Below are 12,245 nucleotides of genomic sequence, written 5' to 3' on the forward strand. Positions count from 1 at the left end.
GAAGAACACATGGCAGCCGAAAACAACAACAATGCCAACAATGCAAGGAAGGTGCTGGGTGACTTCACTGCACCTACTCCTGATTTCTATGGGAGAAGCATCTCTATCCCTGCCATTGGAGCAAACAACTTTGAGCTTAAGCCTCAATTAGTTTCTCTAATGCAACAGAATTGCAAGTTCCATGGACTTCCAATGGAAGATCCTCATCAGTTCTTAGCTGAATTCTTACAAATCTGTGACACAGTCAAGACCAATGGGGTAGACCCTGAGGTCTATAGACTGATGCTATTCCCTTTTGCTATAAGAGACAGAGCTAGAATATGGTTGGACTCTCAACCTAAAGAAAGCCTGGACTCTTGGGAAAAGCTAGTCAATGCCTTCTTGGCAAAATTCTTTCCACCACAAAGATGGAGTAGGCTTAGAGTGGAAGTCCAAACCTTCAGACAGAAGGATGGAGAATCCCTCTATGAAGCTTGGGAAAGATACAAACAATTAATCAGAAAATATCCCTCTGACATGCTTTCTGAATGGAGCATCATAGGTATTTTCTATGATGGTCTCTCTGAACTATCCAAGATGTCTTTGGATAGCTCTGCTGGAGGATCTCTTCATCTGAAGAAGACGCCTACAGAGGCTCAGGAACTAATTGAAATGGTTGCAAATAACCAATTCATGTACACTTCTGAAAGGAACCCTGTGAACAATGGGACTAGTCAGAAGAAAGGAGTTCTTGAGATTGACACTCTGAATGCCATACTGGCTCAGAACAAGATATTGACTCAACAAGTCAATTTGATTTCTCAAAGTCTGTCTAGAATGCAAAATGCACCCAGCAGTACTAAGGAAGCTTCATCTGAGGAAGAAGCTTATGATCCTGAGAACCCTTCAATGGAAGAGGTGAATTACATAGGAGAACCCTATGGAAACACCTATAATTCTTCATGGAGAAATCACCCAAATTTCTCATGGAAGAATCAAGAGAGACCTCAACAAGGTTCCAATAATAATAATGGTGGAAGAAACAGGTTTAGCAATAACAAGCCTTTTCCATCATCTTCTCAGCAACAGACAGAGAGTTCTAAGCAGAATACCTCTGACTTAGCAACAATGGTCTCTGATCTAATCAAAACCACTCAAAGTTTCATGAATGAAACAAGGTCCTCCATCAGAAATTTGGAAGGACAAGTGGGTCAGCTGAGCAAGAAAGTTACTGAACTCCCTCCTAGTACTCTCCCAAGCAACACAGAAGAAAATCCAAAAGGAGAGTGCAAAGCCATAACCATGGCCGAATATGGAGAGGAAAGAGAGGAAGTGGACGCCACTGAGGAAGACCTCAATAGGCGTGCACCAACCTCCTCTGAGTTCCCCAATGAGGAACCATGGGAATCTGAGGCTCAAAATGAGACCATAGAGATTCCATTGGACTTACTTCTGCCTTTCATGAGCTCTGATGAGTATTCTTCCTCTGAAGAGGATGAGTATGTCACTGAAGAACAAGTTGCTAAATATCTTGGAGCAATCATGAAGCTAAATGACAAGTTATTCGGAAATGAGACTTGGGAAGATGAACCTCCCTTGCTCACCAAAGAACTGGATGACTTGTCTAAGCAAAAATTACCTCAAAAGAGACAAGATCCTGGGAAGTTTTCCTTACCTTGTACCATAGGCACCATGACCTTCAAGAAGGCCTTGTGTGACTTAGGGTCAAGTGTAAACCTCATGCCTCTCTCTGTAATGGAGAAATTAGGGATCTTTGAGGTGCAAGCTGCAAAAATCTCACTAGAGATGGCAGACAACTCAAGAAAACAAGCCTATGGACTTGTAGAGGATGTTCTGGTAAAAGTTAAAGACCATTACATCCCTACTGATTTCGTAGTCCTAGAGACTGGGGAGTGCATGGATGAATCCATCATCCTTGGCAGACCCTTCCTAGCCACAGCAAAGGCTGTGATTGATGTTGATAGAGGAGAGTTGATCATTCAAGTGAATGGAAAATCCTTTGTGTTTAAGGCTCAAGGATATCCCTCTGTCATCATGGAGAGGAAGCATGAAGAGCTTCTCTCAAAACAGAGCCAAGCAGAGCCCCCACAGTCAAACTCTAAGTTTGGTGATTGGGAGGCCACAACCAAACTCTAAGTTTGGTGTTGAACCCCCACATTCAAACTCTAAGTTTGGTGTTGGGAGGTTCCAACACGGTTCTGAGTATTTCTGAGGCTCCATGAGAGTCCTCTGTCAAGCTAATGACATTAAAGAAGCGCTTGTTGGGAGGCAACCCAATGTTTTATAGTTAACTATTTTCTTTTGTTATTTTATGTTTTTTGTAGGTTGATGATCATAAGAAGTCACAAAATCAATGAAAAAAGCAAAAACAAAATGAAAAACAGGAAGAAAAACAGCACACCCTGGAGGAAGATGTTGCTGGCGTTCAAACGCCAGTAAGCCTAGCAGTTGGGCGTTTAACGCCCAGTCTGGCACCATTCTGGGCGTTTAACGCCAGAAAGGGGCACCAGACTGGCGTTAAACGCCAGAAAAGGGCTAGAACCTGGCGTTAAACGCCAGGAATGGGCATCAGCCCGGCGTTTAACGCCAGAAATGGCTCAAAACGTGAATTTTGATGCCATTTGGTGCAGGGATGACTTTTCCTTGACACCACAGGATCTGTGGACCCCACAGGACCCCACCACCACTCTCTCTCTTCTTCCCCCATTCACCAATCACCTCAACACCTCTTCCCCAAAAACCCTTCACCTATCAAATCCCATCTTTCTCTTCACCACTCACATCCATCCTTCATAAAACCCCACCAACCTCACCCTTCAAATTCAAACCACTTTCCCTCCCAAACCCACCCATCATCGCTGAACCTCATCTCCCCTCTATCCTATATAAACCCTTCTTCACCCCTTCATTTTCACACAACCTAAACACCACTTCTCCCCTTCTTTGGCCGAATACACCACCATCTCCCTCTTCCTCATTTCTTCTTCTTCTACTCTCTTCTTTCTTCTTTTGCTCGAGGACGAGCAAACATTTTAAGTTTGGTGTGGTAAAAGCGTTGCTTTTTCGTTTTTCCATAACCATTATGGCATCCAAGGCCGGAGAAACCTCTAAAAAGAGGAAAGAGAAGGCAAAAGCTTCCACATCCGAGTCATGGGAGATGGATAGATTCATCTCAAGGGTGCATCAAGACCACTTCTATGAAGTTGTGGCCTTGAAGAAGGTGATCCCCGAGGTCCCCTTTTCACTCAAAAAGGGTGAATATCCGGAGATCCGCCATGAGATCCGAAGAAGAGGTTGGGAAGTACTTACCAACCCCATTCAACAAGTCAGAATCTTGATGGTTCAAGAGATCTATGCCAATGCATGGATCACCAAGAACCATGATCAAAGTATGAACCCGGATCCAAAGAATTATCTTACTATGGTTCGGGGGAAATACTTGGATTTTAGTCCGGAAAGTGTGAGGGTGGCGTTCAACTTGCCTATGATGCAAGGAGATGAACATCCTTACACAAGAAGGGTCAACTTTAATCAAAGGTTGGACTAAGTCCTCACAGTCATATGTGAAGAGGGCGCACAATGGAAGAGAGATTCAAGAGGCAAGCCAGTTCAATTGAGAAGGCATGACCTCAAACCCATGGCTAGAGGATGGTTGGAGTTCATTCAACGCTCAATCATTCCCACTAGCAACCGGTCCGAAGTTACTCTAGACCGAGCCATCATGATTCATAGCATCATGATTGGAGAAGAAGTGGAAGTTCATGAGGTTATAGCCCAAGAACTCTATAAAGTGGCGGACAAGTCTTCCACCTTAGCAAGGCTAGCCTTTCCTCATCTCATTTGTCACCTCTGTTATTCAGTTGGAGTTGACATAGAAGGAGATACCCCTATTGATGAGGACAAGCCCATCACCAAGAAAAGGATGGAGCACACAAGAGACCCCTCTCATCAAGAGATCCCTGAGATGCCTCAAGGGATGCACTTTCCTCCACAAGACTATTGGGAGCAAGTAAACACCTCCCTAGGAGAACTAAGTTCCAACATGGGACAACTAAGGGTGGAGCATCAAGAACACTCCATTCTCCTCCATGAAATTAGAGAAGATCAAAGAATCATGAGAGAGGAGCAACAAAGACAAGGAAGAGACATTGAGGAGCTCAAGCACTCCATAGGATCTTCAAGAGGAAGAAAGAGCCGCCATCACTAAGGTGGACCCGTTCCTTGATTTCCTTGTTCTTTATTCTTCTGTTTTTCGAATTTTATGCTTATGTTTATCCATATTTGTGTCTTATGATCATTAGTATCTTAGTGTCTATGCCTTAAAGTTATGAATGTCCTATGAATCCATCACCTTTCTTGAATAAAAAAAAAAAACGTGCTTAATTGAAAAGGAAAGAATTGCATGAATTCTGAATTTTATAATAGTTTAATTATTTTGATGTGGTGGCATTACTTTTGTCTTTTGAATGTATGCTTAAACAGTGCATATGTCTTTTGAATTTGCGGTTCATGAATGTTGGCTCTTGAAAGAATGATGAAAAAGGAGACATGTTACTGAGGATCTGAAAAATCATAAAAATGATTCTTGAAGCAAGAAAAAGCAGTGAATACAAAAAAAAAAACCGAAAAAAAAGAGAAAAAAAAGGAAAAAAGTGAAAAAGAAAGAAAAAGAAAAGAATAAGAGTTGTGATCCAAGGCAAATAAGAGTGTGCTTAAGAACCTTGGACACCTCTAATTGGGGACTCTAGCAAAGCTGAGTCACAATCTGAAAGGGTTCACCCAATTATGTGTCTGTGGCATGTATGTATCCGGTGGTAATACTGGAAGACAGAATGCTTTGGGCCACGGCCAAGACTCATAAAGTAGCTGTGTTCAAGAATCATCATACTTAACTAGGAGAATCAATAACACTATCCGGATTCTGAGTTCCTAAAGAAGCCAATCATTCTGAATTCCAAAGGATAAAGTGAGATGCCAAAACTATTCAGAGGCAAAAAGCTAAAAGCCCCGCTCATCTAATTAATACTGATCTTCATAGATGTTTTTGGAGTTCATTGCATATCCTCTTCTTTTTATCTTATTTGATTTTCAGTTGCTTGGGGACAAGCAACAATTTAAGTTTGGTGTTGTGATGAGCGGATAATTTGTACACTTTTTGGCATTGTTTTTAGTATATTTTTGATATCTTTTAGTTAGTTTTTAGTATATTTTTATTAGTTTTTAATTAAAATTCACTTTTCTGGACTTTACTATGAGTTTGTGTGTTTTTCTGTGATTTCAGGTATTTTCTGGCTGAAATTGAGGGACCTGAGCAAAAATCTGATCCAGAGACTCAAAAGGACTGTAGATGCTGTTGGATTCTGACCTCCCTGCACTCGAAGTGGATTTTCTGGAGCTACAGAAGCCCAATTGGCGCGCTCTCAACGGCGTTGGAAAGTAGACATCCTGGGCTTTCCAGCAATATATGATAGTCCATACTTTGCCCAAGATTTGATGGCCCAAACCGGCGTTCAAAGTCACCTCAAGAAATCCCAGCGTTAAACGCTGGAACTGGCACCCAAATGGGAGTTAAACGCCCAAACTGGCATAAAAGCTGGCGTTTAACTCCAAGAAGAGTCTCTACACGAAATTGCTTCATTGCTCAGCCCAAGCACACACCAAGTGGGCCCGGAAGTGGATTTTTATGTCATTTACTCATCTTTGTACACCTTAGGCTACTAGTTATCTATAAGTAGGACCTTTTACTATTGTATTAAAAAGACTTTGGTAGCTATCTTCGTTTTATGCTATCTTAGATCATTGGGAGGCTGGCCATTCGGCCATGCCTAGACCTTATGCTTATGTATCTTCAACGGTGGAGTTTCTACACACCATAGATTAAGGTGTGGAGCTCTGCTGTACCTCGAGTATTAATGCAATTACTATTGTTCTTCTATTCAAATCCGCTTGTTCTTTGTCCAAGATATCACTTGTTCTTCAACTTGATGAAGGTGATGATTGACGCCCATCACCATTCTCACCTATGAACAAGGTGACTGACAACCATTCTTGTTCTACAAGCATCTGAGGCTTAGTGTATATCTCTTGGATTCCTGATTGCACGATGCATGGTTGATCGCTTGACAACCGAGTGCTCGCCTGACAAACGAGCCAACCATTCCGTGAGATCAGAGTCTTCGTGGTATAGGCGAGAACTGATGGCAGCATTCAAGAGAATCCGGAAGGTCTAACCTTGTCTGTGGTATTCTGAGTAGGATTCAATGACTGGATGACTGTGACGTGCTTCAAACTCCTGAGGGCGGGGCGTTAGTGACAGACGCAAAAGAATCACTGGATTCTATTCCGGCCTGATTGAGAACCGACAGATGAATTCCGCTATGCTGTGACAGAGCATATGCAATCGCTTTCACTGAGAGGATGGGAGGTAGCCACTGACAATGGTGAAACCCTTGCTTAAGCTTGCCATGGAAAGGAGTAAGAAGGATTGGATGAAGGCAGTAGGAAAGCAGAGAGACGGAAGGGAAGGCATCTTCATGCGCTTATCTGAAGTTCCTACCAATGAATTACATAAGTATCACTATCTTTATCTTTTATGTTATTTTCGTTCATCACCATATACATTTGAGTCTGCCTGACTAAGATTTACAAGATGACCATAGCTTGCTTCAATACTAACAATCTCCGTGGGATCGACCCTTACTCACGTAAGGTATTACTTGGACGACCCAGTGCACTTGCTGGTTAGTTGTGCGAAGTTGTGTAATGCCATGGTATTGAGCTACCACGTTTTTGGAGCCATTACCGGGGATTATGAGAGTTGTGAAAAAGTATTGTTCACAATTTCGCGCACCAGGGAGGTCGTCCGACCGTTCGGCGATTTTGGGTGACAAACTTCTAATCCCAACACTTTTGCATTTCATTTTAGGTTTTTAGGATTCTTATTGCATATATATACACAATAAGCTTAGTCAAAATAATGAAAATTTTCAAGATTTCTATCTATAGGGCACCTTAATTGATTTGAGTGAAAACTTTTCATAGAACTTGCTTGAAATATATATATATATTGTGGATCATATTTTTGAGCTAAGAACACAAGCAAGTGAGATTTGAGCCTAATGGTGTGGTTACATCCTATAACCACTTATTTTCCTTCTTGTGTGCATTATTCTCTTTCTATGAATGTAATCTTTGATTTGTTTGATTCTTTATGTCCATTATTTTGTGTATTCATGCATTTATATGATTGAGGCCATCATTTCATTAGCTCACTTACCCAAATAGCCTTACCTTTTTATATTCCTTTGTTAGCCAATTTGAGCCTACGATTAACCCACTTTGTTCTTAATTTAGCGCATTACAAGCCTTAAAGCGAAAAACAATAAAAGTCCTTATTTGGATCTTTGATTAGCTTAGGCTAGAGTGTGTGAGTATCATTCAAGTGTGGGAACCTTGGGACATTGGGTGAATAAAAGGGTAATTTTGTATTGTTAGTGAAAATATTGGGAATTGGGTACATACTCATGTGTTGATCAAATGTAAAACCTTATGTATTGATACTCTTGTATATAAAAAAAATGAGAAAAAGAAAAGAAAAAGGAAAGAAAAATAATATGGAAAAGGAAAAGAAAAAATAGAAAAAGAAAGAAAAAGAAGAAAAAGAAAGAAATAAAAAGGGGACAAAATGCCCCAAAGCAACGTGAAGCTCAATAAAGATCAATGCATAAGTGTTGTGAAATGAAAAGGGAATGCATGAGTATGTGAAAGAGTGAAAAATGGGTAGTTAGGTTGGAATTTAATTGTATTGGATGTCATAGGTTAGGTGGGAAGTTTAAGCTTATCAAGGATTCAAATTTCAAACTCACTTAACCAAATATGCATCCTACCTTGACCCTATCCCCATTACGACCTATGAAAAGACCTCATGATATATGTATGCATGCATGGAATATTTGTTGATTGTTAGAAGAAAAATAAATCTTAGAAAGCATGATTAGGAGAGAATTGAGAGAATCGACCCTAAACACTTGAGCGAATAGAGTGCAAACATCCGGTGAGGGTTTGATGCTCAATTACATGTTTTCACCAATGATCATCTCCTTTCATGCAAGTTTGTAAAAATATTTAATAGCTCAATTCAATTGTGGTTTGGCATGGTTGTTAATACCTTTTGCCCTTGTGCTTATATATGCTTCTTGGGAATTCATTTATTTTGACCAAGCAATTGCATTCATGTAGATAGTTGCATATAGGTAGATTACATTTAGTTAGTTTTCATTGAATAAATGTTGATCCCTTTGCTTTCTCTTGGTTTAAGCATGAGGACATGCTTGGTTTAAGTGTGGGGAGGTTGACAAATCCCGTTTTGACGGTTTATCTTGTATTGATTTTAGGGGATTTTATAACCTTTTACCCACATTTATCCATTGAAATAGCATGGTTTTATAACTTCTCCTTTAATTGTGCTTAAGAGTGAAAACATGCTTTTTAGGTCTTAAAATAGCTAAATCTAATTCTCCTTGATTCCATTAGATGCCTTGATATGTTTGTTAAGTGATTTAAGGTTTAGGAGGCAAAGATTGGATCAAGGGAATGAAGAAAGAAGCATGAAAAGTTGGAGAACTCATGAAGAAATGAAAGAACCGGAAAGCTGTCAAGCCGACCTCTTCGCACTTAAATGACCATAACTTGAGCTACAGAGGTCCAAATGATGCGGTTCCAGTTGGGTTAGAAAGCTAACATCCGGGGCTTCGAAACGATATAAGATTTGCCATAGTTGCTACACGTTTGGTGGCGCGCACGCGCAAAGTACGCGCACGCGCAAAGTACGCGCACGCGCCGTTGCTGCCACCTGGTTCACTTAAAGCAAAACGTGGCCAGCGATTTTAGAAGCCTTATGGGCCCAATCCAACTCATTTCTGATGCTATTTAACCCAAGGAGTGAAGAGGAATCAACATACACTTTTCATACTTTATATGTTAGTTACCAATTAGTTTAGTTTAGCTTTTAGTTAGTTTCTAGAGAGAGAAGCTCTCACTTCTCTCTAGGATTAGGATTAGGATTAGTTCTTAGATCTAGGTTTTAATCTTTGCTTTCTTCTACTTCTACCTTTCAATTTCTTGTTGTTACATTCATCTTCCTCTATTCTTTTCTTGTAATTTCCTTTATGTTGTTCTTATATTTTGTTGTAGATCTAGTATTGTTCCTTCTACATTCTTCCAATTCAATAAGAGGTAATTCATAATAAATGTGTCTTCTTTGCTTTTCTATTGTTGATCTCTTGTTTTTGTAGTTGTAGATTCCTTTAATCCTTGCATTTAATAATGTTTACTTTTATTGCACTTTATGTGTTTGATGAAATGTCTCTTCTAGATATAGTATAGATTTTGTTCCTCTTGGCCTAGGTAGAGTAATTAGTGACACTTGAGTTATCTAATTCCTTTGTTGATTGATAATTGAAGAGATTGCTAATTGGTTTGGAGTGCACTAAAGCCAGTCTTTCCTTGGGAGTTGGCTAGAACTTGTGGCTCAAGTCAATTCATCCACTTGACTTTCCTTTATTTAGTAAGGGTTAACTAAGTGGTAGCAATGAACAATTCTCATCACAATTGAGAAGGATAACTAGGATAGGACTTCTAGTTCTCACACCTTACCAAGAGCCTTTTATAGTTGTTAGTTCACTTTTCTTGCCATTTATAATTCTTGTCTAAAAATCCTAAAAACCCCAAATATAACTCACAACCAATAACAAAACACTTTATTGTAATTCCTAGGGAGAACGACCCGAGGTTTGAATACTTCGGTTATTAATTTTAGGGGTTTGTTACTTGTGACAAACAATCTTTTGTATGAAAGGATTATTGTTGGTTTAGAAACTATACTTGCAACGAGACTTCAATAGTGAAATTCTATACCATCAAAAATCCAATCGTCAGATTCCTAGTTTACTTTCTTGCTCATGACTTACAACCCCGGATTTCTAACCAATGTTGAAGCACATGTTTGCCCATTCTTTGTGAGATGATCCAAGGTTTGAATACTTTGGTTACTTTATTGGGGTTGAACTTGTGACAACCAATTCCTTTCTAAATTTGATCCTCGAGGATTGTTGTTGGTAGAGCTATACTTGCAACGCAACTTCATTCAAAAATTCTCTTCCGACGCAATTTTCGTGCAATCAAATTTTTGGCGCCGTTGCCGGGGAATGGTTGCAACATATGCCTTGATATTGGTTATATGAATATGTGAATATTGTAGATAGTTTGTTTGCTTTCAATACTTAGTTATAGTTTAGCTTCTTTTATTTTTGTGCTATGACTCTCAAGTTTGATGACTCGGTCTCAATCAAATTCTAGCTTAGCCGATTTTGATCCTGAGATTGAAAGAACTTTGTTACACACTCGGCAAGCAAGACGGCGGTTGGACTATATGGCTAGTACTTCGGCCTCTCTTGAGGAACATACCGAATCACTAGACAGTACCGAGAGTGACTTGGAGTCCGCTACTTCCTATTCTTCTGTTGGCACTACTAATACATCTTTGGATCCTACAGGTGAGCCACACATGGCGGAACCACGCCAGATCACTTTCCATGAGCAAGAAGCTTCGGATATTATACTTCAACCATTGCAAGCAAGGTATCCTAACCTTGATCCAAACTTTGAATTGAAGAGTAGCATGATAAATCTACTACCTAAGTATCATGGGTTGCTGGGGCAAGACCCCATCAGACATATAAAGGATTTTCAAGTTGCTTGTTCTACGGCTCGAAGGCATAGAACCGATGATGTGGCTATCATGGTTTTTGCCTTTCCTTTCTCTCTTGAAGCGCAAGCAAAGACATGGTTTTATTCGCTACCAGATGAGATTGCTACCAATTGGGATTTCTTGAGAAGAGAGTTTCTAGATAAATTCTTCCCACTAGAAAAGACTGACTACATCCGGAAGGAGATTTCGGGTATAATGCAAAGAGACCAAGAGAGTTTGTACGAGTATTGGTCTCGGTTCAAGAGGCTATTGGAATCTTGTCCACATCATGGAATGAACACTCACTTGCTTATTAGCTACTTCACCGGAGGTCTTTGTGTGGAAGATAGAAGATTGCTCACCGCTTCTAACGGTGGTTCCCTTTCGAAGAATAAGACGGAGGGAGAAGCTTGGAATTTGATAAAGGATGTTGCCGAAGCTACACAATATACAAGGGTGAGAAGTAATCCTCTCAAGGGTGTGGTAGAACCGTCCCCTTCTGAACCAAGCCTAACCAAAGCACTTGGGGATATGACCACCATCCTCACGCAAATGCAAAAGGATCAAAAGGAATTCTACTCCATCCAAGCCATCTAAGCTCCACCTCCAGTTGCTCAACTTGAAGGCCCTCCTAGGATTTGTGGTTTGTGCTCTAGCACCACACATTACACTGATCAATGCCATCAAATTCAAGAGGAACATGCCCTTGTAGTGGCTAATGTGAATTACAACAACCGTCCGCCGTATCCTTCTCAAGGCCAAAATAACTACTCTCATGGTAGTAATCAGAATCAAGGGTGGAGGGATAATGCACAAGGGAGCAATCAAAACAGAAGATGGAACAACTCTTCTTCTCATCACAACAACAACCAATCTTCGTCTCAATACCACCACAACAACAACTACCAAGCCAACCAAAATCACCACAACCAAAACCAAAACAACTACACCAAGTACCAAGCACCACACCATAGACAACAATCCAACCAAACCTCTCCATCTCCCACAAATCAAGTTGACGAGCTTAGAGCCGCTGTGGATAAACGGGATGAGGGCTATAAGGCTCAATTTGAGGCCATGAGTGCTCAATTGCCTAATCTTACTGACATGATTTCGAAGATGTCCATGTTCTCTTCCAACAATACCAACCAACCCTTAAGTTCTTCTAACCTTCCATCCCAACCCCAACCAAACCGAAAGGGAGGTCTCAACGCCATCACTCTGTGGTCAGAAACTACATTGGAGGAGATACCTCCAAGGATCTTGGAGGACATTCATGAGGAGGAAGTGGTTGTTGAAGCTCCACATGAAGAGGGGGAGGTAGATAAAAGGCATGAGGAAGAAGGAGTAAACCTCAAGGAACCCAAGAGGAAAGCTCTAGTGGATGAGTCCATCCCTATTCCATTCCTTTCCATGGTGAAGAAAGCAAAGAAGAAACTGGAATTTGATTTGAACATACTTCAAGTGTTCAAGAAGGTTGAGGTAACCATACCACTTC

General features: G+C 40.5%; 1 non-coding gene across 1 annotated transcript; it reads right to left on the reverse strand.

Moving 5' to 3' along the window:
- Positions 1–414: 414 nt before the first annotated feature.
- On the reverse strand, positions 415–522 carry LOC130938659 (small nucleolar RNA R71). The gene has a single exon (XR_009069817.1). It is a non-coding gene; the product is annotated as a small nucleolar RNA R71 (small nucleolar RNA).
- Between the last annotated feature and the right edge of the window lie 11,723 nt (positions 523–12,245).

This window comes from Arachis stenosperma, chromosome 6 (assembly GCF_014773155.1).
Source record: "Arachis stenosperma cultivar V10309 chromosome 6, arast.V10309.gnm1.PFL2, whole genome shotgun sequence".
Classification (NCBI taxonomy): domain Eukaryota; kingdom Viridiplantae; phylum Streptophyta; class Magnoliopsida; order Fabales; family Fabaceae; genus Arachis; species Arachis stenosperma.